Source organism: Alexandromys fortis, unplaced genomic scaffold (genome assembly GCF_014885135.2).
Source record: "Alexandromys fortis isolate MF-2015 unplaced genomic scaffold, M_Fortis_MF-2015_v1.1 scaffold_13, whole genome shotgun sequence".
NCBI classification, from domain to species: Eukaryota; Metazoa; Chordata; class Mammalia; order Rodentia; family Cricetidae; genus Alexandromys; species Alexandromys fortis.
In genome coordinates, this window is record NW_026067908.1 from 8,002,981 (window position 1) to 8,028,172 (window position 25,192).

At 46.1% G+C, this 25,192-nt stretch overlaps 1 protein-coding gene across 4 annotated transcripts in view; it reads right to left on the minus strand.

Annotated features, from left to right (window-relative positions):
- Dab1 (DAB adaptor protein 1) overlaps nt 1–25,192 on the minus strand; it is a 1,044,113-nt gene that overhangs the window by 261,557 nt on the left and 757,364 nt on the right. Inside the window, exon 1 of one of the 4 annotated variants that reach the window (XM_050136298.1) lies at nt 8,826–9,032. The exons of the other annotated variants lie outside the window; for them this stretch is intronic. The gene's annotated coding sequence lies outside the window, so the exon portion shown is untranslated. Of the gene's footprint in view, nt 1–8,825; nt 9,033–25,192 lie in introns of those variants that run through there. 4 annotated transcript variants of the gene reach the window in all.

Genomic DNA, 25,192 nt, shown 5'->3' on the forward strand with positions numbered 1-25,192 from the left:
TAGATACTGTATATCTGGGGACTTTTTATGAGGAACAGGACTTCGAAGGTCTAAAAGTATCTTCCCACTGCATCTATGATTCGCAGGGGAAATTTGTGATCATACAATGAAGGAATTGAACAATGTCTCCATTAGCTTATGAAGCTCGGTGTCAGTGAGGAGGGCAGAAGGGAGGTCGCCCTGAGGATGCAGCTTCTCCACTACCGCCAAGCCCCCTGACCATGGCTCTTCCCAGGTTAAACCTTTCAAAGTGGGGGTCCATGGGGGCCAGCTATGTTCAACAAAATCGCAACAAACCACAAAGGTAGGCTAGAGGAAGTTTAGAGGGAAAGGAACTAACTAAACACATAAAATACTAAGATCTGTATACAGGATCTTGTTGAGATGGAAAAAGACATACTTCAGTGAGAATCTCTGTAACAATGAAAACTATATGAGGTAGCAATACTGTATCCATGGTTAAGATTATTATGTAATCTTATGTAAGAGAAAGTATCTATTCTTAGGAAAAGACATCAAATATTTAGAAGGGCCAAGACACATCTAGATTACTTTGAAATGATCCAGAAAAAAATGTGTACATGCAAATGCACATATGTGTTTATGCATGTAATACCTAAAACATGATGTCTATACATGATAAACCATAAGGGATAAAACATTAGCATTGGAACCTAAGTAAAGGCTTAAGTAAACCCAAACTCCTTCACTTTTCAACCAATTTTGAAATTTTCATGTTACACATATATGCACGTGTACATACACACACACACACACACATACACACACACACACAACAGCTTAGCTCAGACCCTAGTGTACACATAAACACATACACACACACATTACAGCTTAGCTTAAAACCTAGCACACAGGACCAGCAGGAATGCTTTCTGTTTATATTTTTAAATGTATTTATTTCTTATTATTGCGAGAGTGCCTGTGGGGGGGCACAATATCACAGCACAAATGTGGGGGTTAGAGAACAACATCACAGTCATACAATCAGTTCTCCTACTTTTACATAGTCTCTAGGGATGGAAGAGCTCAGGCCACCGGACTTGTTGAGAAAGCACCTTTACGCTCTGAGCCATCTTGCTGACCCAAAACAGTAGAGTACTAAAGAAGGTCCGATGGAGGTAGACCAAACTCATGTAAAATAGTTTACAAACAAAACACATTTCTCCTTTTCAAAACTAATATAAAAGATGAATGATATTTTTCTATGTAATAGCTGCTTGGTGTCATTTTCCTTAGGAGAAAAAAATCTCGAGGCAAACTATATATAAAGTTTGTCAGATTACTCGTTGTAAAATGGAAAGGTAAGGAAATTAACTCTACATGTGGACACAAGTCGGGACAAGTAAACTCTATGAGGAGGAAATGTGTTTTGTTCAAGTACAATGCTACTCCTCAAAGGCAGGGGCCAAGGGTGGCTCAAGTGTCTTCTGGCCTCCAGCAGCCAATGAGGCTGAAGAATGTGTTTGTCCAATCAAATTTAAAGCTAAACAAAGTCAGAACCAGGTTTTTAGCAATATTCAAGGAGTTTCCTTGACAGCCACATGGCACGCTTAGGGGTGTTTCATTTCACTAATGGGTCATAAAGTTTCGTTAAATGCTTTAGGACCGTGGAAATTCATTGTGTAACTCCAAAGGTACTGGAAAGAGGTGTGAGAGCATCCTGCAATCCCAGCACTTGGGAAACGTGGGGGGGGGGGGGCAGCGAGATCAGTAATTCAAAGCCACCCCAGCTGCATAGTGAGCCAGCCTGGGTCACATGAAACCCAATATGGGAAAAACGAAACAAAATAACAATAACAAAATCCAAACCTTAAAGAAAGTAAGAAAATCAGACAGGAAGGTCGGCTAATCATCTTAAGTCATCTCACCATGGTTTACAACACCATGGGCTCGTCTATTAAACCCTGGTCTCTAATTTCACAACAGCACACACAAAGTGGCAGGCTCTAAAATTAAGGAGCAGTCCAGAGGCTGAGTTGGACTGCTGCCCGACTCTACCACTGATTCCTAGTGACTGCCGCGTGGCTTTAGTTTCCTGAGCTAGTTAGTCAGCCTCAACTTCTTCATCTGCGAAATAGGGAAACTTTCTATCCTGATGGGTTTTTGAGAAGCTAAATGAGCAAAATTGTGTGAAATCTCACAGCTGCCTGCTTTTCACTCCCTCTGTTCAATGCTGCCCTGTTCTGCCCGTGCCTTCTTGTCTTCTCTCAGTCTTAATTCCTATCTTTTAACATTTTTAAAGTTTTATATATGTATAAATGTTTTGCCTGCATGTGTGCCTGTTACCACATGCATGTGCGGTGCCCACAGAGGCTAGAACAGGGTGGCAGAACCCCTGGAACTGGCATCATCTGTACTGCATATCTTATTGGCTCTAAGAAGAGGGCATTGAATCCTCTAGAACTGGAATTATAGATGGGCATGAACTACCATGTAGACACTGGGGATCAAACCCAGGTCCTCAGAAGAATAGTCGGTACTCTTAACCATGGAGCCATCTCTCAGGTTACCTTATTTCCCATCTTTTACTACAGCTATGCATCTACTTTCTTAGTTAGGCGTCGCATGCTACCCCACTTTGAATAGAAACTTACTAGACCACCTTTGGATGATAACACCTATAGAGCCAGGGCCCAGGGCACAGTGCAGAAAGCACATCAGAAGTTTGAGAAGCCACGGACAAAGTGGCTATTGAAAGCCTGTTCTCTAGGAATCCACTACTCTATATGCTCAAAGAGAGAAAAGACATCATCAAGTTTTCAAGTGGTTCCTAGGTAGGCAACTAAGTCTCTCAACCCACAGAGACTGTGCAACCCACTGTGCAATATGAAGAAAGATGACAGGAGGGCACACAGCAGACAAAGGTCTACCTTGCTCTGGGGCCTGATAGCAGCAGCAGGTCAAATAGATTTTGTCAACAATTAGGATATGGAGTTAAGACAGAAGAGACTTTTGAAAGGTTAGTGAATAGCAGTCATGTGATGGAGGAGGTTCATCCGTCTATGTGTTACTCTCATTGGTTAACAAAGAAACTGCCTTGACTTTTTGATAGGGCAGGATTTAGATAGGTGGAGTAGACAGAACAGAATGCTGGGAGAAAGAAAGCAGAGTTGGTCAGACGCCATGGAGCCAGCCGCCAGGTCAGACATGCTGAATCTTTCCCGGTAAGCCACCACCTCATGGTGCTACACACATTAATAGAAATGGGTTAATCAAGATGTGGGAATTAGCCAATAAGAGGCTGGAACTAATGGGTCAGGCAGTGTTTAAATGAATATAGTCTGTGTGTTATTATTTCGGGTGTAAAGCTAGCCATGCGGGAGCTGGGCAGGCAAAAGCAGGCCTGCTCGCCTCTACTCACTACAGTTATGTTGACAAGCAAAGCTCTAGCTGAAAGAGATGGAGGTCCTAAAGACTAAGTCAGAGACTGAGACAGAAACACAGAGAGATGAAGATCATGGAGCCAGAAATGAGATAGAGACAGCGAGACACAGAGGCAGAGATCATGGAGCCAGAAAGGGACAGAGAGACATAGAGAGACAGAGATCATGGAGCCAGAAAGGGACAGAGAGACATAGAGAGACGGAGATCATGGAGACAGAAAGGGACAGAGAGACAGAGATGGGCAGAGATGGAACCAGATGCAGTCAATAAGGACAGAGAATAAGCAACATTAACTCTCATAAACCACCTAGTTTTGGAATTCACTTATAGTGATAGCAAAAGAACCTGGGCAAGCATGTGAAGAGAAGTCACACATTCTTCACAGCTGCGGAGTAACTACTGGCTCTCACATGAAATACCTCGGAGGTACCAGAGAAGATGAGCAGGGACAGTTCAGGTTCTGTTGCTATGGTGGTAGCGCAGGTGTTAAAAGTCCTAGAGGTCAACAGCAGGAGGGGAATGACGGCATGGCTACATCAGTAGGGTTTCGTGGTTTAAAAGCTTCTGCTATTCCGTGGCCCTTGCCTAAACCGTCCCGGATAAATGAATCTTCAAGGGGGAAAGGCCATAACCAAGACAAACCCAAAACAAGCTCTTCTTCGGAACAGAGCTATTAATCAGTATCCGACCATCAAATCAGCTCCACGCTCAGCCTCTCCGCTGCGCTCTACAAAGCTGTCTAGAGATGCTGGAGGTTTGGAGCGATGGAACAAAGACTGTCTCCTGCTTCATCCACCCAGGGCAGAAGCCCAGCCAATCACCGGATGGCTTCCCCCAGCACAGCAATCCTAAGCCATAGTGCTCTCCAGTGCTCCCTCCTGCCCTGGCCAGGAAGGATACATTGTTCATTCACTCCTCTTTACTGAACCTTGTTCAGTTCCTTTATGTCTTCCTGCAATGTGTGTGACTAACACAAAATGACTGCTGTCCCCTGGGGTCTTGCAGAAAAAAGAGAGACAAGTATTTAATGAGGCCCTCGCAGAGAGGGGACCTTCAATAAACAAATGCTACATTTGGCGGCTTCAACTTGCTGATTTGCTTAAAATATATCGGGTCCTTCTTTACTCTCCCTTCCACAAGCTGTATTTCATTATTTTCAGAAAGAGAGAGAGAGAAGGAGGAAGGAAGGGAACTGAGAAAAGCACACAACAGACGCTGCCATGCTACCTGGCTTTTAGGCTGACCTTGGCAGGGACTCATCTCAACGCTGTCTTGTGACCGTAGATGACTTCTCCTGCAAGAGTTCTGCCCTTGCAAGGCCCCACTAACAGAAGCCATCATCTCCCCACAGAAAGTACAAACAGGTGGCATCCCCTCTCCCACCATTGACATCCTATTTTTCTCTTCTCTAATGTCAAATTTTTATCACCTCCCTTCGAAAAAAAAAAAAAAAGGCCACAGTCTTCCTTTGCGCTGCTAATGATCTGCTAGTCCAATCTCAATTACTGTAAAACGGGATACATGGATGTCTCAAATTTTCTCCACAAAGGGAGCTGCACTTGACGAGAAGCAACCCAATTTCCACAATTATCTCCCTGACAAAAAGCACAGGCAACAACGATAACCATGGGGCTGTGTTTTCCTGAAGCCGTAAGTGAGGACGGACGCTCTGACAAAGGCCATCTTGTTTCTGTTGTTCTCTGATTTGTGAGAGTATTTATTTGAACCATCTCACAGAAATATAAAAATGCAACCACTCTTGGCAACTCCCAAACAACCAAGCAACACGGAAGGCTGTTTGCACTCTCTCAGAGTCACTGTCCAGCATCCACTGCATCTCACCTCAGACACCTCCTCTACCGCAGACCTGCCTCTTGTGCACACGAGCGACTGAGTCTGAGCAGACAGCACACATGACAGACCCCACGATCACTGCAAGTAGCGCCTGTCAGTGCAACTGCAGTCCACCCCTGGAATTCTCACTGTACAGCCTGTGTGTGTGCATCCGGGGTACTGGACAAAAAGTCAGGTGGCTAACAGGTAGCAGAGTTCAGAGATGGGAATAACGGATATGAGAGCTCCCATGAGTCTCGGGGGGCCAGCACGACCCTCACTCTCACTGGTCAAGAAGCACAAACGGATTCATATTACTTAAGGCCCTGAAACTCCATGTGGTCACTGAAAAAAATGGAATGACTCACAATACATAGCACACAAGGCTATTTATAATACATGACGTGCTCCACAGAAAACATTCACCACATAGAGGGCAGTGCACAGTGGAGGCAGAGAAATGTCCCTCCAAAGGGTTCACTGCTCTCATTTCCAGAAATGATAGAGATGAGTTAGATAATGAAAATGTGAACTTTTGAACTCAGAGTTCAGATTACAGACAATGTTTTAGATGGGTAAGACCACAGAGACACTGAAATGCCACGAACGCCTTTTGCCTGTAGAATCTTTGGGACAAGACAGCAAACAGTGATGGACAGGATAAGGACATCCACAGATGCCCAGTCTTGAATTCTGAAACTTGTCAGTGTGTTTTCTTAAGTGACAAAGGACTCCTGTATATTGACCCTGCTTCCTACACCCCCTTTACCCAAGTCAAGTCCCAGCTCCCTGAGCCTGGGTTAGATTCTTCAATCAAACAACAGTTGAGCCCAGCAAGAAAATCTATCCAAACTGAATACAGAGGAAGATAGACATATGTTCTCTTTCAAGCATGTGGCTTCAGTGATGCAGACTCTGACCCTGACACCAGCACCAGGGAACAGGCCCTAGGGCAGCACAACAGGGGCCCAGCAGGACAGGAACTTTATGTCAGCAGAAGCCATGGGGTGGAAAGAAAGTTCATGATTAGCATGGAGGTCATTTTAGGGGAAGAAGCAGCTGAGGGTACTCAATTCAGGGAGCAAACAAAGTCCCACACAATGCAAACAAAAGGATTAATTTAGCTTTAGTTCCCAGGAGGCATCCAAGACCTTTCCTGCTAGGAATTCATATGCCAGCCTTCATGAGGACAGGCTGCATGGCTGATCCTAACTAAACTCCAGCATGAACTCTTACTAAAGGCCTTGTTGTTGCCAGCAGGGGATAGCCTCTGCCACGCGGTGGAGGCTACGAGTTACCTACAACTTCCAGCCAAGCACACCTGCTTATCCTTATCACCAATCAGGGCTGCTCACCACTGGGCTCACAATGGAACCGCGAGTACCACTGACTTGCAGACTCATCTTGAGATTTCACTCTGTGCTTCCACTACCTCCCGATACAGGACCCAACAGGGCGGCCTCTTGACTTTCTTGAGCTCAGTGTCTACCTCTGTGAAGCCAAGAACTGGAATCTTTTTTGGAAAAGCTTCTGAGTGGATACAGAAGGTTCCAAGTGCTGCACTTGATCTCACAGTGGGAGAGGAACACGTATCATTTGCCTTTCCTCCCCTCCATTTCACTTGTATAGAATCATTTGGAATAAAAAGGGAACTTTTTTCCAGTATTTATCTCTTATACTATGTATAAGGGTTTGTCAAAATTAATAAAGAAACCAGTTACAAAAAAATATTTCTGTTGTGAAAAGTGAGATCCGATATACTAACTTTGTCTGACCCTCAGGCGCCAGTCCAGGACACCTCTCCCAATCCACAACTCAGTCCCCGTCCACACAGGAAACCCATGCTACAGTTACATCTGGAAAACATGGATTCAGAGATGACTGGACACTGAATGCCACACAAGTCCTCGCCTTTTAAATCTCAGTTCCCTCTTTGCTGTTTCTGCGGGAATCAGATGTCCAAGCTCACAGACTATTCAGACGATTTTATAGCGTGAGCATTGCTTAAGGGAGACCTCAAAGGACAGTTCAGGACCCCAGAGACAGAGTGGTATTACTGCCAGACCTGGCAGAGGTCATCCAGAACTAAGGGGCAAAGCTCTTTACACAAAGCTTGGGGTGGTAGACCCAAGGCAACCCAGCAGGAAGAAAGTCGAAGGAGGACTGAAAGCAGACCTGACTCATTTCCTCCTGCCATGGTGCAGGATTCACCAATTCCAATAAGCATCTGGGAGGCCCAAGGGTGGACAGATAGGCGGGCGGACAATGAGACTGAGGGAGTCCACACGGGACAGTCTCTGAGATTAAAGGGAGAAAGTTGGGTAAGGGAACAGAGTGTCCTAAAGCAACAAGGAGAAGGCATCTGCTCAAAATCCTAGTTCAGACCCTGAGAACACTCTGTCACGGTCTCTGGTCTTCAAAAGTCTGAGGAACTCCCTGCCTACGTGCTTGGGGTGGAGCAGAGAAGGGAAAGAGATGGTGACAGGAAGCAGATGACACTCAGCAGGCTGCCTCTGTGCCCTGGTTTGTGCTAAGCACGACTTACTCCTGTCTCACTGAATCTTCACTTAGCCTGGAAGCTGTTGTTAGACCCATTTCACAGCAGGAGAAACTAAGGCACAGAACTGATGTGACATCCAGTTCTAGGCACTATTTCTCTGACAGAACCCCAGCATACTAAAAATATTAAGTATCAAATGTTTCCATATAACCAGCCTGCCCTGCATCGGCTGTCAGTCTCACCTACCTGCATCTGGTCCCACAGTGAGCCCGAAGGCCACCCGAGGGCACAGATGGCCGTCTATTTCCCTTGCATTTTCCTTTGTCCCTGTCTTAATAAGATGCAAGAAACCTCCACATGTATATTAACTGAATAAATAAAAGCGTGAAATCTTTCAAATCTCTACAATACTATTTTTTCTCAGTTTAAAAATAACCTGCTTAGCCAAACACTCAGAAACTTCTTTTCTCTCTTAAAACAGGCCGATGTTATTTTTTTTTAACACACATATCATATTGAGATTCACAACTCATCACTCCCACAAAAAAATACCCCTAGGCTCCTTGTCTATTCAGGCAAGCACTTGCTCGGTAAATTCGGAGAACAGTTCAGATTAATTTCTGCCTGCCAAGAATGAGCTGGCTTGGGTAGCCTCTGCTCATGCAAACTTTCCAAAGGAATATGGGACTCGCATCCTTGAGGGTCTCCCACAACTGTCCTCAAAAAGGGCTCTTGATGACAACTCACAAAAGCAACACCAGGATTAAAGACGCAAGCATGGCTGTTCTGCCTACCGACAGCCTGTTTGTGTGTCGAGCCATGGGACAGGGATTCTAAAAGACCCCAGGTGTCTTTCTGATACGCCATCATTAACTCACTCTACCTGCCCAGCGGGGCAGCTGAGGTGAGCTGGGACAGGCTCTCCTGGAGGCTGAGGCCTGAGGCCTAAACAGCTTGCTCTCCAGCTCCCTCCTTTCCACGCTCACCTCCCATTTTCCTTTACTTGGAAGACAGCACAGCCGCAGAGCAAGGAAAAAGAGCCAGGGAATGATGGTAAGGGAGTGTCTGCAGATGGACCTCTGTTTACCTGGCACTTTCTGGCTCACAGCAACCGTCCTGCTTTAGCAAGTATCTTCTCTTCTGCAAGCTGGTCAAGTAGATGATGTTGGTCTCGTTCTACCCTGGATGGCAAAGCCACAAGTCTGTGGTTTCTCAGCAAACAACAGCTAAAAAGAGAACTGAAATTCCTGTCTTCTGGTCCAAGGATCCTTTCTCATAGTTCGCAAATGGCACCTGACTCCTTAATGACAGCCTCAGTTCTGGACTTAAAATGAAGATCATGGGGAGCAGGGATGTGGGTGTAGGTTATTCCCATCCTGAATGACACCAAGAAAGCTGGGTCTTTTACCCCAACCCTCTCTACTCAGCCCCACCCAGTGAGGCCACACCTCCTTCTTCATCTGCAGAGTCAAGACCACACCCCTTCACTATCTGTCCAGTCCCTGATACCTGGCCAAGGCTATGGGGCTACCGGAGGATGTTCTCTCTGGAAGGAACTTCAACCTTTGGTCATTAAAGTTTGCAATCTAAATTAGGAACACTCTTCAGGAACAAAGGGATCAAGAGCAAGATAACCAGATTTACACTGAACAGTTTCCACAGCCAAACTAGTAAATCAATTACTCTAGGCCTTTAATTGGGTTTTCACAAAAAACAAAACCTGAACTGTCTCTGTTAAGTGTTCATTAACTGGCAGCTCAGACAAGGCTGCTCACTGGTCCTGTAAATCCCCTGCAGTCTGGGAGTTTCCAGGCTTCAGCCCTTTAGGTCCACCAAGGAAGAGAGGTCATGTGACTGCAGTCTGTGAGTTTCTAGGCTTCAGCCCTTTAGGTCCACCAAGGAAGAGAGGTCATGTGATCAGCAGGAAGCCAGGCAAGATCTCCTCCCTTCAGGAATTCCAGGGGGAAACACCCACAAGAAAATCAGAGGTGAGGAACTAGGAATATCAAATAGGCCTTTGAAAACCTGCATGAAAGCCGCAACCCTTTCCCCAAGCTCAAGTCAAGAACTTAAAATGTAAAGTGGAGATTAAAGAAAAAAAAAAGAGAGAGAAATTCAAAAAAGGAGACATAAACCCAGTATATTTTAAAAGCAGAATTTAAAAAGTGTCAGTATGATGTGCGGTGCCTTTTCATCTCCTGACTTTTATCCCTCCATTCTGGTGGCACATAGTCAGAAAAAAAATCACACCATAAAATAAGTTGCTTCAAATAATCACAAGGCCTCAGGGCTCAAAAGTACTTCCACATTAGTGTGCCCAAATAAAATGCTCTTGATACTGCTGGGAAGATACCTGACAGAGACTTTGGTCCTCGTCAGAGACCCAGTAAGGCAGGCTCTGAGAAGGAGGGTGATCCACCTGGAGCTGCCACCCTGGGAGGTGCAGGGAAGAGCCAGTTAGACACCCCCACAGTGTTCAGGCTTCCAGGCTACACTGCAAAGCAGAGAGGATATTAGAGATGACCTGTACCAAAGGCTTAGAGTTGTCATTGCCCCAGAGGTGGGGCCACATCTTAAGAGACTGACCGATCACCCAATTAGAACATTATGCAGAATCATCCGCCAGGTCATCTGGTTCCAAGTTCATCTTGGCCACCACTGGGGTCCAACAAACAGTGCAGCTTTCATCACTGACTTCATCCCCACCACTGCACACTATTAACATCCAAAGTCATCGCTTCGCCAGCAACGCTGCTCAGAGATGACGGTACTTTCAGAAGTATAATAAGAATATAAGGGAACAAAAAAAAAACCTTTAAGAATTAAAAAAGACAATCAAACTTTTGCGTACTCTAGAGAAGGAGCCCTCTGTTTCGAACATAATTTCCCCCGAGTCAGCTTCACAGAGTGGCTTCCAGAAAACGTGCTCAGAACCTCAGGCATAGGGAGAAAGAACTCATGGGAAATACCTCCGCATGCTGAAAGCAAACAAAACCCCATAGCCTGAACACATTTATTTCTAATAAAGATCTCTACCCTGAGATAAAAAGTTAAATGAAATTAAATAGCACAATACCCATGTTCACCAAGCTGCAGAGCCAAACACCTGGGGAGACAGCTGCACCAGCCCGCCAGCGACACTGGCCACCCAGGGAGGAGGGAGGACAAAGGGCACAGTTCAGATCACAGCTAGTGACTTTGAGGAGTGATCAGCAGAGGACCGGGGCAGGGTGTGGTCACATGGGGAGACACAGCTAAGGGTCCACCGTAAACGCAATCAGGGCAAGGAGCATGGAGCCCAGACCTCGCAACTCCAAATACACCTGCTGACTTACACAGCTAGCAGCCCGTTCAAGTGCATTTTCAAGTGGGGTTTTTGCCATGGGTTATTTAGCTCTGGAGTGTAGCTTCTGTTGTGGAGGAGGGAGGCAGCTGGTAAACAGAAATATAAATCAAACATAACATGCCAGATGTGCTAGGGAAGAAAAGGAGAGGGAGGGGGCTACATCTCACTGTCGGCTGGAGAGGAGTCCGTGCTCAGGGGAGGGGCACATTGCACCAGAGCAAAAACATTCAAGAAAGTGGGAGTGTATGGCATGGAGGAGTTGAGAAGAACATTTCAGGTAGAAGATCAGAAAGCTCAACTGCAGGGGCAGAAATCCCACGGGGCAAGTCCAACCTAAGGACAGTGAGGATTCTAGTATGGCATGCAGGAGAGAGGGTGGCTGGGTAAAACACAGGCTAGCAAGGTACAGAAGCAGTTCTGTAATCTAGAGTTGGGGGTCTCAGTGGACACCAGCCATGTGACCCTGGAAAAGGAAAAAACTTCAGGAGTAACCAGTTCCATATTTGAAAGATAGGAACACAATAAATAAATAGCGAGAGAGAAAGAGGGGGAGAGGGGAGATAGGGAGGGGGGAAGACAAAAAGAAGAGAAAGGAAGGCAGGAAAGAATGAAGGGAAAGGTAGGGGAGGGGAGGGGAGGGAGGGGAGGGGAGGGAGGGGAGGGGAAGGGAAGGAAGGAAGGGGGGAGGGAAGGAAGGAAGGAAGGAAGAAAGAAAAACGTAGACCAACGTTTTTGAGAAACACAGAAGCTAAAATTCTGGCAGCCTGAATTTTAAAAAGCACATTAGGAGATTATACATTGNAGGGAAGGGGAGGGGAGGGGAAGTGAAGGGGAGAGAAGGGAAGGGGAGGGGAAGGGAAGGGGAGGGAAGGAAATATCCTCTACTCCTTGTTGCTCTAACCCTGGTTCTTTCACTGGGTAAGATGATTTCAAAGGTTGAATATTAGACTTGGTATCAAATATTAGACTTGGTGCCACAGATAAGGGACAGAGTGACATCTCTCACTCAGGAAACTACAGGAGGGTGTTGGAAGGAGGTTCTAGAAGTTCACTGTACTGAGTGGCTGAAGGGTTGGCTCCATAGCTGTGATGGACAGTGACAGAGGCAACATGGTTTTCCAATGGCTGCTGCTGTCCTCAGTGTCATGGGACAAGACAAAGAGCTCTTACAACATGAAAGGTTGGTGGCCCCGAGGAGGATGCACCCAGCCCAAGGGGAGAGAGTGAACCAGTCCTGACCTTCTGGATACCTGCTTTGAAGGCACATGGAAGCTGAGTTCCAGGGTCAACAGGTCAAATGGCAAGATCGAATTAAAGTACTCAGACATCTGAGTGTCTGTGGAGGCCTGGAAATACACTAGATGATTCCTGCCTCCCTGGTAAAGCAAAGGAAAACCAGCTCTGCTGACTAACATGCCTTTGTGGCATTAGACATTGCTCCCAATAAATGAACAGTGAGCTTAACTCATCAGGCAAGCTAATGTCACCTGGATGCTTTATGACCCGCAATGGCCAGACCTTTCATTTCCAATAGACTCTACACTCAAGCTGTGAGCATTTCAACTCAAGCCAACTTCATCTGATGCTGACTGGGCCAGGGCTGCTGTGTGTGGATGCATCATTCTCAAATGTGACTGAGAAACACACAGTGATAGGGAAAAACAGAGGCCATGAATGAGGTGAGGTGGCTCTTCATTCCTGGCCAGAGTCTTTACTGTTTGCTAGCTTCTCTGACATTTGAGTGCTAACTTCTGTCTCGTGGAATTAATATTGTTGGGGAAAGTAGGCAAAGCGGTCCTGGTCGACCACTGCCCGACTTCCCAAAGACGAAAGGGAATAATCCTTACACGTATTTGTTTGACACACATCTCATCTGATTGCCTCCACGCCTCCCCAGCCTTTAACTCGGGAAGTTCAACAGCTGAATCCAGAGCCAAGAGAGTTTATGACCCGTATTTTTCATTTCACACGACAGGGAGGCTGAGACGCAAAGAGGAGGGACATATAACTTTATCTAAGCAGATGCTTCCTACAATAATTCAGAGGCTCCTCTTTGATGATGAACTCAGCCAAAAGGTTGTATGGCATCACAAACACAGTGCCAAGGGGAACACCACCAGGACACGCGCTAACGCACTTAGGATCAATTTAGTTGCTGCTAGACCAGGGTCCTACAATGGCTTTTATTAAAACGCCAGCTCGCATAGGAAACTGGAGGGAAAGGCTCTGTGCACTGAATGGAAACCAGTCCCCATCCCAAGTGTGCAGAGGAATGAGAGCCAATCTCCCCAAGCGCCTCATTTGCTGAAGAGGCTGCCGGGCAGCCATACAGTGTGCAAACTCCAACACGATGGCTTCCCACCTGCCTCTCCACTCGCTCATTATCTGGGGGTTGCAAGATGCTCTTTCCAAATTCAGGCAAAACTGCATGGTCCACCACACCATGGCATCGGGCTGTGGCATGGATGGCCCTAGCTAGCTCTCATCGGGGCCCTAGATTTTCTCAGGAATCCTGGGGTGAGGCTCTCCAGAAAAGATGGGTTTCTGCATCTCTGTTTGTCATTACTCAGAGCAGATGGGGTGCTAAAATTAAGAATGTAGTGCCCCAGATTTTAGGCACTTGCTGTTTCTGTGGGAATGATACTCAGTGCAAGTGTGGGGTGAAGCCAAAAGAGAACGAGACCTCACAGTGCAGTTGGGAAATGACGGAGGTCTGGGATAGTGTCGGTCTTCAGTGAATGCCTTGAACAATTAACTGCAACGCCTCTGAGCCTCGTGGAGTTTCTGCACTACGACTGCTGGTCCCCCAATACTTCTCCCTCCATACAAAACACTTAACGGGTAGGGACTCTCTAAACATGTGTTCATCTCTATCCCTCACAGCTTCTCCTTGAGATTTGAAAAGAAATCAAAACATGCTTTGTGGCAGCTCTAGTGTTACCATGGGAACGCAGCAGCATACCTGTTGCTCTACAGGGTTAAGTTGACTCTGCTCTGAAAACTGGTTGGATGGGTGGGTAGATGGATGGAATGCATGTATTTTGCATTCATGGGTAGACACAAGGATGGATGGATGGATGGATGGATGGATGGATGGATGGACGGACGGACGGACGGACAAACAGATGGATTCTACAACTCACAATGTCAGGGTCATCAGCATTCAAATATACAAATCCACTACCACTCATCAGTATCTGGCAATGCTCAATCAGTGGTTATTAGAAGACTTATTTCATAAACTAAAAGATATAATTCAAGACCGACTGTCCCCACTCCTCCAATTTCTATGTTGTCAGCTAATGCTCAGTAGGAATAGATATGGAGTTGGGGGTGAGAAGAGGAGAGGGAGAAAGACGGTCTGTGGAGACCAGCTCTGAAAACCCTTCACAATACAAGAGCCCCTTGAAAATCCATGATGACTATTAGTATACTAACAATTTTAAAATGCTTATTATTAAAGACACCTATTAGACCTTTCTAGCCAGATACTACAATTCATTTAAACAGAATCTTTCCTCAGAATAATAGCAGACACCCCAAAGGCACTGGGGATTGCCCATCACAGTGGGCTTCTTTCTATGGCAGGGTCTTAACAGCTGTCACTCTCGCTCTTGTCCCCTTATCTTGTGGTTCCTGCACTCAACTGTCACACGACTTAGAGTAGCTGCCTGGTGTCCTTTCTGCTATTCACACTCCACGTTTCAGCCTCTCCTTACTCTGTAGTCCATACTCCACGGAGCATCACGTTACTGTGTCTGTGTTAGCTAGCTGACCCTCACTCCATCCGCGGCAGTGAGAACACAGTCTTAGAATAAATCCCAAGCAGGATGTGCTTTGATGAGTAGGTGGTAGGTAGATCAGGTGATATTCAGGAAACACATTAAACTTCACAGGCTTCAGTTTTCCCATAGGTGTGGAGGGAATTTAAAGCTCTTTGATCACTGTCACTTTAAATGGAAGTCATTGAGACCACAGTTACTAAGGCTACGATTCGATGGGAATTTTTACCCCAGTGTTATTTGTTTCATTTACTATTTAGCACACTTTATGAGAGAAATATTACTATTTCCACTGGAAGAGTTAAAAATGAAAAACTACAGAAAAAGCATTAAACCCCTCAGGGCCTGTGATGGTACTCAGTGCACCAAGTCCCAAGGTGCACTTGGGTAGCAGGGTAGTTTCTGTATTATCTGACTATAAGGCCCAAGAAAATGCTGTTTCTGACTGTCACAAAAGAAATATGACTTCGGTCCAGGTGTGGCGGTGCAAGCCTTTAATTCCAGCACTTGGGAGGCAAAGGAAGGCGGATCTCTGTGAATTAGAGGCCAGCCTGGTCTAAAAGGGTAGCTCTAGGACAGCCAGGGCTGTTACACAGAGAAACCCTGTCTTGAAGGGAAAAAAAAAAATAAAAAAAGCAAAAAACAAGAACTATGACCTCAGAAGCAAGAAGAAAGGGAACACAAGAGCTGGACTGCACTCAATTTACTGCATGCTTGCTTTGCCTGGGAGGCGAGCACTCTTGTCTTCAGTGCATTTTAGGACAGTCAGACTTCAGACCCATACACATGTCTTCGAGTTTTCAGGGCAATCTTTTGCATTTTATTTGCAGCACTTGTTCTAAATCACCCCTACACTTGACAGCCAGGTGCCATCCACACAGCCCCCCCGCCCCCCCAACTGAAGAGTTTACTTTCTCTTGGAGAGCAATTACCGGACAAATGCCAGGCTGCAGAGGGTGTTTCTCCAGCAGCAGCATCTGTCTCCTTGGCAGCTCCTCAGGCAGTTTCATTGGCAGTACTAAAATGGCCAGAGGGTCAGTCAGAGCTCAGCAGCCCACACGCTCTCAGGTGGCCTCCCAGCTTCTGCCTGGATGTCTCGAAAACAAGGCTTGCTTAAAACCCATCTTCAAATTTGAAGGCAGGCCAAACCCAACTCTATCTCCATAAGAATCATTTAAAGGGAGTCTGGTTAGCGTTGGAAGCCAAAAACTCCTATTATTCTCTTTGCTTAACATACCGACTATAACAGAAACCTCCATAAGGACAGATGATATCCAGAGGGTTAATAGATACTGGGGTAGCCAGCCTATAAAATGGCATATGGTGAGCCCATCTCATGGCATTCATGCCTCTGGCAATCTCCCCAGGTGTAGGTAACCTCATGATTCACTTCCAACAATGGAACAGGGGCAGAAGGGGTGTTTGACAGATTAGGTTGCAGAGAGGCCCTGCTGTGGCTGCAGAGTGGGGATGTGGAGAGACTGACATCAAGATTAACATATGAAAGCAGCCCGTTGACAGATAAAGACTGGGAACCCAGGTAGTGGAACTACCTTCTGGTGCAGAAAAGCCCTCAGATCACCAAGAGGAGAGATGAAATGAGCTATGTAAGTGACCTACAAAGGGTCATAGGATTTCCAGACCGGCGCCCATATGCCTCTTCCCATCTCCCTAGCCCACTCCCATATTCCAGAGTGTATTCACTCTTAGCAAAGTGTCTCTGTTTCTGGCACTGCCTTCTTCTTGGTATGCCAGCTCTTTACTGCTCACCTGTTTTGTCTTAGAGACGCCCACTACCATCATGTGATGACAAGGCACTGAAGGAGGCCTCAGGACAAAGGATTGAGAATCACTGAGGCGCTCCATCTCATAGCCTGGTGTGTTCTACAACTGGAACCAGAGCTAGCACAGGGAAGCTTATAACTGCAGAAGCCCTGGCCAGTGCCTGGATTATATTGCCCAATTGGACATCCTGAGCAAGGATGCCCACTGTACTGATCCTCAAAGTAGGACACAGTGAGTGTATGCCTTTAAGGTGATGTGTTTTGGGTAGTCTGTTATATAGCAAACATTAGTGAATGTGTGTCTAAACAGAAAAAGGATATTCATTGAATTATGCATATAGAGTTGCCTTCCTGAGCCTATTCTAATACTCTTATTAGACTATGATGGTCGCTCAGTTCCACCATTCCTGCATCACACCGGATCCATGAATCTCAAACAATGAGTTAGTGGCATCCATACCACATGCAGGTTTGCCTGAAATGAAGCATCAGTGATCTCTTCGGATCTGCCAGGTCACAATCAGCCTTAGGAAGACCCTCAGTTGACTGGCAGGAAACAGACGCTGCAAAGTGCTGTTCTAACACTAGATAAAATATGCTTTAAATTAGATGCTGTTTTTCTGCATGTTCTATCTACCCCCAGTGAGAAACATGATGTGAGGAGAGGAGATGCTCAGTGGTTAAAGGGTTTGTCACTCAAGCATGAAGACCAGAATTTGGATCCCCAGAACCCGTCTCAAAGCACAGCGAGCATGGTAGCTCATTAATTATTCCAGGACTCAGAAGATGGAAACAGAGGACTTCCAGGATAGCGACACTAGATGGATTGGTTAGCTCTGAGTTCAATTTAGAAACCAGGCCTCAATGAATGGGGTGGAGAATGATCAAGCATGACTTTAGACACCATCCTCTGATCTCCAAATGTACAGACACACGTGAACATATCATATACCCAGACATATATACACCCATGTGAATATGCATATACATATATACATGCCATACATTCATGCACATGAGAGAAGGGGGTGGTAAGATGTGGGTGTTGATAGTCACAGATTCCTACCACCTGGTGTGCTCCTGGGAAGATAAATGCAGGGCGAGGCAGAGGCGGGGACTACACTTTCAGAAGCTTTGCACCTTTCAGCCCTTTAGCCAAAGTTCATTTAGCCACCTGTTGTTGAGTATCGCTGTTTCATTACACTTCCATCTCCCACAGTCAGCAGCGCTGCTAAGCTGCAAAGCCAGAGTCATGAACAAACGTGAGAGTCGGGCTGGCTCCAATCTCTCCCCTAGATGCTATCAAATATCCCAAGAAAGACTTTGGTTCAGATAGTTATTCACATGTTCTTCGACCAATCAAGTGGACCTAAAGGTGGGGCTAAGTGGCAATTCCATCCAATCGTGCAATTTAGGCATCTTTAGAAGAGGAGAGAAGGAGAAAGAAGTGAGGGAAACTGAAGGACCAGGTGCCTCCTTGCATTCTCCAGCTTACTGCTGTTGGGTGCAATTTCTTTACTCCAAATACCCCACCCAGGATCCCAAAGATCTCCGCTGGGGCTGGCTGTTAAGCCCCAGGAGCCTAGCAAGTTCCTGCTGAGATAGTAAGCTCCAGGGTACCTCCTCGGTGAGGCGCTGTTTCCTTCCATGCTTCCTTGGGAAAGGATCACACAGCACTGATACATGCTCAGCCACTGACTTACCAACGAAAAACAAAAGCGGATGCTCTTGGGATTCCTTAGCCTCTGGACTGGGGACAGGATGTGGGTGGTGGTTTGGGCTTGCTGGGCCACGCTTTCCCGTTTATGTGTGTTTATTTTAACAGGCTCACACCATCACAGTTCTACCCCTCCGTGTGGCACAACTTGCCAGGATCGTGCGTAAAGCGCAGGCATCGTGTGTAAAAAAAAAAAAAACAGGTTCACACACCCCCGGCAGTCATGCAGCCTCAAGTCCACCTGCTTCGCTTCTATCCCACATCTCCCACCTCATCTACTCTAGCAACTGTGGGCCAGGGGCCTCCGCGTCATTAGCGCTGGAGGTCCCCACCTGTCTCTCCATCTGGGAAAGTCTCAGGGGCAGTGACAGCCCTTATTGAATCACCTTGTCATTTTAGAAGTGATGGAAGGCCTCGGGGCTCTTGCTAATTACTAGACCTGTTACCACTGTGTATGCTGCCCCTCTGCCTGCAAACAGCTTGCCTGGAGAACAGGAGTAGCTACTGAGATGAGCATCTTTATTCTGGCCTCACACATGGTCTGCCTCCCAAAAGGATGCATGGGTACCCAGCAGCTGAGCGCTAAAGAGGGTGTATGGGGTCAGAGTCAGCAGCTGCAAACAAGAGCAATTGGCTGCCTCTTCCATGACAGTTTTCCTGCTCACACATTTGGAAACAGGGCACTATCTCCGCATTAGGCAAAGGATGCCTCTATCGAGGAAGGCATCTTAAGGGCACCTGAAGCCTCCTTCGTTTCTCTTTTCTCTTCTCCCCCCCTAAAACAGCTTCCTTCCTTGTCAGGTAGCGTGGATGGCCTTTCCTACAGCACATACGCTGTCACATCTTCACTAGTCGCTGACCTAGGGAACGCTGCTGCGTTTACGCTGCCTCTCCTCCCTGCCCACTTCCCTTAGAGATGCTGAAACAAGCCAGATACTTGTGTTCTTGGCCTCCTTTCTGGCTGGAAGTGGCAATATGATCCAGTTCTGGCAAACGGAGACCAAGCAGGGAGTGAGTAGGTGCTGTGCTATATGGAAGTCCCTTCTGGGAAATCATTTTTTTTTTCTCCTCTGATTACAGTAAACAAACAAGGAACATCCCATCTGACCATCCCCACTGCCTTAGCTTCTTTCTGTTTTCAATGACATGATATGAGGGTATGTTCTGTGGATCCATGACAGCTCTTCTGAGACTGAAACAAGGAGCTAACAGAAAAGGCCAGAACCTCCATTAACATCTTGGCACTTCAATAGTGACCTTGGGAACACCTCTGTTATAACCAGCAATAGAATAACTACATCCCACAAGTCACTGCTAACCAGGCCATTGGCTGTCTCTTATTTATTGACCAGTCATATTCCTCTGTAAGATTCTTATTCACCTTAATGCTTCTTGTCTTCTCTAAGTTTCACAAAGCAATTACCAAAACCATAAAAGTTCTCTTAAAATAAAAAAACAACAACATTCCTTTCTATCCTGCCATGCATGAACTGCTTGCTCATACAGAAACCTGTTTATAGATAATGCTCATACATTGTAAAATTACATAAATAGCATCAATGCATGCAATAAGGATAGATATATCCCATTGTTTGTGGAAAATTTACTGTGCTGAAGACTCCTAGGCACTTTGTAAGTACAAGCATATATGTGTGTCATTTAATCTCAAGTTGGTATGAAATAGGTTGCGCGATCACCATCACATTATACAAAAGAAACCAAGGCCTGCATATGGTAAGTCGCCCCAAGTTACAGACTGTCAACACTGAACTGAAATGTAAACCCAGGTAATCCACCTGCATGGTCTTCCTAACTTTTCCTTCATGCTGACTCTGTTCTATGTGATATACAAGGTAAGATAGTGAAGGAGTGAATAGCGACAGATAGAAAATCACAACAAAACTGACCGATAATTTAGGCTAAATTACCTATCTAATGGTCATTGGTGGTAAAAATTTATTTTTAAAATGTGAGTTGAATTTTTACTACATAAACATATCTGAGTAAAGTGGCTAAGCATCCTCAAACAGGCACACAGAGGGAAGGAGCTGAAGAACACAAAGACAGGTAGCAATGGTACCCAGACATCACCCAGGAACAGTGTATACCTTCGGTCACTGCTTTTCGACACCAATGTTGACTTAGATCTTACACCGTTCCAATAAGACATTTACAGAAGCCTCATACTTACTAGGATTAAAAACCTACCTTCTGAAGAGGAGGGAAACAGCTCAGAGGATAAGAACACTTGCCCTGCAAGCATGAGGGCATGAGCAGAAGACCCTAGCAGTCATGTAAAAAAGCCAGATGTGGCTGGGGGCAGAGATGAGCAGATTTCAAGAGTTCCCCAACCAGTCAGCTTAGCCGAAACAGTGAGCATCAGTGAGAAACCCTGCCTCGAGGCAGCAAGGAGACAGCTATGGAAGAAGGTTTCCGGCATCTTGTTTGAAGCTCTACACACACACATGTGTGTGACTTAACACACTCATGTGCATGTATCACACAATACTGTACCACACTACACATACTACACACACACACACACACACACACACACATCCTACAAAATAACCACACTACACATACTACACACACACACACACACACACACACACACACATCCTACAAAATACAAACGCCCCATCTTCCAATATGCATCAGCAGCTCCCTCCTTTTTACTCAGCAAAAAAGGACTCATTGCTCAGAATCTCCTACCTCTGTAATTACTACCTTGGGAATCTTAGCAAGTCAACAGCCACTGTCTCTAGAGATCCCTATAGAGACCCGTAGGTACTTATGACCACTCACTGCATGAAATCTCTCAATCTCAAAACCATGAGGAGCTGTTTCCTCTCCACCTTATACAGAAGAAACCACGGCTTCTAGCGACTCAGCAAATTGTCATAAAAATGTCATATTCCTCGCTGTCTAAAAACAGCCCCCACTCCATTCCTCTTATCAGAGGGCCAAGGATGTGTTTTTCTCCCTCTGATACCTGACCGCTCTCCACAAGTCCCTGCACTTCATATCCATCTCCCTTCAGTACCATCTACACATAACTTGCCCGCAGGTCACCCTCAAGTTTAGTGTATGAATACATCCTGGAATCTCTGCAACGGATAGGACCACCAAAAGCAGACAGGACAGCTGAACAAACTGCACTTGAGTCAGAAAATCCAGGATTCAAACCCCCGCCCGATCCCCTTTCATCTCTACAAATGGAGTGATAGCCCCATCCCAGCACAGCTTTACGGGGTGAAAGGTGATAACGGATACAAACTCCCTGACAGAGTACCTGGCAGCGCGTCCGCAAAGAGCATATAGTAGACACATTGACTACTGTTATCATCAACACGATTCGACTCATCTATCAGATGCAGGAATCTTTCCACAATACCCACAACAGATGGCTACCCAGGCTCTGCTAGAACATTTCCAAAGATAGAGAGCTTGCTCGCTCTCACCATCTCCCCAGGCAGCCGGTTCTATTATTGGACAGCTCTCTCTGGCACGGAGTCTTTCCGACATTGAGCCAAAGCCTGCCTCCATGAATCCCACTGGCCCCAGTGCTGTCCTGTGGAGAAGCACAGCACAGATCCAGATTTTCCACACGCGTTGGTCATCGTTCTGTGTGTGTGGGGGGGGAGCAATTATGTATGTTCTCTCCACGCCCTCTTTTTTTCAAACACTCATACCAACACACTCCACCTCCCACGGTGTGATTTCTATATTACCCATGATGCTCCCTATATCCTCCGTGTGCAATACCCACCGGGCGCACGGCAGTCCAGTATCTGATCTAAACGAACACTGTACTCTCATTAACCCATTTGATAATCATACTGTGATAAAGTAGCCATATAATGTCACAGCCGTGCAGCCTAGGGCACAAAGGGGAGGGACCTGTAAGCGTCTTCTCACTTACAGCGAGATCCAGCTATGTCTTCTCTCGTCCTGCCCTATCCCTGCGCAAATTGGCACCAGCAGCCTGATTTAGCCCATCAGTTTTTACTTCAGTCAACTAACAACTTTGTGAATCGTTTTTCTGCCATTTATATGACTCCGCTCTTCAAACTATTGATTGTAATTTTCTACAAATGTGTTCCAATTTCATCATCAAAATCAGCATTAAAGGCAACCGTGGTAACTCATTTCCATTCACTTTCAGGAATGATTATGCAGAGACAGTTTATTAAAGTCTCGGGATACAAAAGTACATACATGTTTAAGTGAGGACATAACTGAAAATGACAATAGAGCAAGATGAGCGCGGGAGTGGTGCTGATGCTGCAGACAGCAGCCAGGAGGGGCCTCTCAATCCGGCTCCCTCTGGACAGCTTTGAAAAGGCTCCCAACCAGCGGAATTAGCACCCTGTGAGGAGTAACCCAAGGGGGAGTACTTTATAAAAACCCTCCGGTGGTTCCAAAGCCAAATTAGCCTGGTGCTTCCCAACTTACTTTCTCTCTGTGTCTGTGTCTCTGTTTGTCACCACCTATCTGTCTGTCTATCTTCCTATCTGTCTAGAGAGATGGTTTTATACATATATATTGAGAGACATATATATATGTATACATATTTATACATATACATATATATATCTCTTTCTCTTCACTTGAATTTCACACTCACATTCTGATCCTATTCTGATCCTATGTTCTGAGAGATATGGGATACTCATGTCTACCCCATTGCCCAGGGATACTAACTAATATGTCACTAGATCACGGGCTGACCAGTCAGGGCCTGAGATATGCCATGTGATTCTCCCTCAGTTTCTCTCTGCCTTCCTATACACTGGTAACTAAACCCTTTGCTCCACTTGACTGAAATAAACACTAACAGAAAGACAAGTACAACACTGGCTTATGATGGGAGCTCTGGGAGACTAGGAGAGGCTTACACATGTCCGGGGGGCATGGGGGGGGGCAGCTTCCCAGAGCAGGTTATGATTTTCTGAGCCACAGATGGAAAGGTTATTCCAGATCTCAGAGACAAGTAGACAGCCTGGGATCCCAGAAAAGGTGACGAGGGGGCAAGATAAAGCCGGCACATTCAGGAAAGCATCCTCTGACGATGCTACAACATACTTGAACTTGAGGCTGATGTAGTTGGAACGTTCCCTGTCTATGTTGACTAGCATTGTGGCTGACTTGTCAAAGTCTTAGGCCATATCACCAGAACTAGAACTCAATCTCTCCAAGAAGATCAGTTTCAATCATAAAGTAAAACCTTATGACCTGGCAACTTGGCAGCAGGCACACCACCACTGATCTCACTATATGCGCTTAGGATGGTTAGAATCTACATTTTTACAACATATCTTTTTCCACTCCAGAGCTTTTATGAAGCATGGGTTGGTATGAGGTATATCAGAAATTAATCAGGGTTTTGAAAATGCTGTAACCAGTGAGGTCGGGTGGAGAAAATGCGACAGGGGTAATCAGAACCAAGAGGCATCTGGAGGGCCGGGTCAGGCAGCATAGACACGCAGAGCCGAGGGCAGTTTATATTTGTAAAAACACGGCGGGCGTCTGCAGTGTCAGGGCAATGCAGCCCCTCCAGTCCTGATGATTGGCAGGGGAGGGGGAAGTTACAAGTGTTTGGGCTGAATGAAACTGTGGAAGAGGCGGACAGAGAAAACTCAGCCTAATTCAATCAGACATTACAATCAGACCCGGTTAATGTGAAACAATTAATACAATCCATTTTTATGCAGATTAGAACATTTCAAATTAACAGGTCAATAGCACTCATATGCTGCGAATGTGGGCTCCACCCGAGCCAGGTGAACCGTTAAGTGAACCAATCTAAACTTTATTACGGGGGACTCCTCAGACTCTTCGGAATTCGCAATCCCCTCAATTCGGAGTTAATCACTCACATTTTCCTCTCATCTACCAGATATCCTCATTTAAGACAGACGTGCTAGGCTTCCTCTTATGACAAAAGACAAGGGGGGCATGCATTATTCATCAGCATCCAAGGTATCATTTTATCTGTTTATTTTCTAATTATGTGAAGTCAGATAAAGAAGCATTTGATAAAACGAAGAGACGCCCCCCTCCCCCACTATGTGGAATTAAAAGTAGGCAATGTTAACGTGGGTCTTGGAATCTATAAAGAAACATTCAAGGGCTGGAGAGATGGCTCAGAGGGTAAGAGCAATGGCTGCTCTTCCAGAGGTCCTGAGTTCAATTCCCAGCAACCACATGGTGGCTCACAACCATCTGTACTGAGACCTGGTGCCTTCCTTGCCAGCAGTACATTGTTTGCTTAATAAATAAATAAATCTTAAAAAAAAGAAACATTCAATTAGTGGTCTATATTGGATAAGGGGACCAAGAAGAAAAATCGGGACAAGTGCAAAGCCTGGGCGTGGCTCTCTAAGGTTTATCCCACTTTGTCCCCTTCCCTCCCCCACTCCCCCACTCAAGGATGCACCAACTCCAAGGCCACAGCTGCCTTTCTGCCTGTCTCTCTGATCAAGTTCCTCCCAAGGGTAGCCCTTCTCTTCTGCTGCTCAAGAATCCCCAATCACCTTCCAGGGTTTACACTTCATCCTCAGCAGCCCAGCACCCAGGCCAGCCTCACTGCCAGCCAGATTCCAGGAGCTGGCTCCCCTAGGAATCCAATCACCCACATGCATCTCTGTTTGGGTTGCCTCTATTTCCTCGAGACTTGCCTAAGTCCCAGAATGGAAGCCTTTTCCTTTTTATATGTCGGATGCCTTGCGCAGAGCTGGTGCTGAATGAACAGCTGCCTTCCTCCCAAAACCAGCCTGCCCAGCAGCTGCAGGATCCTGCCCATCTCCGTCTCCTTGCTTT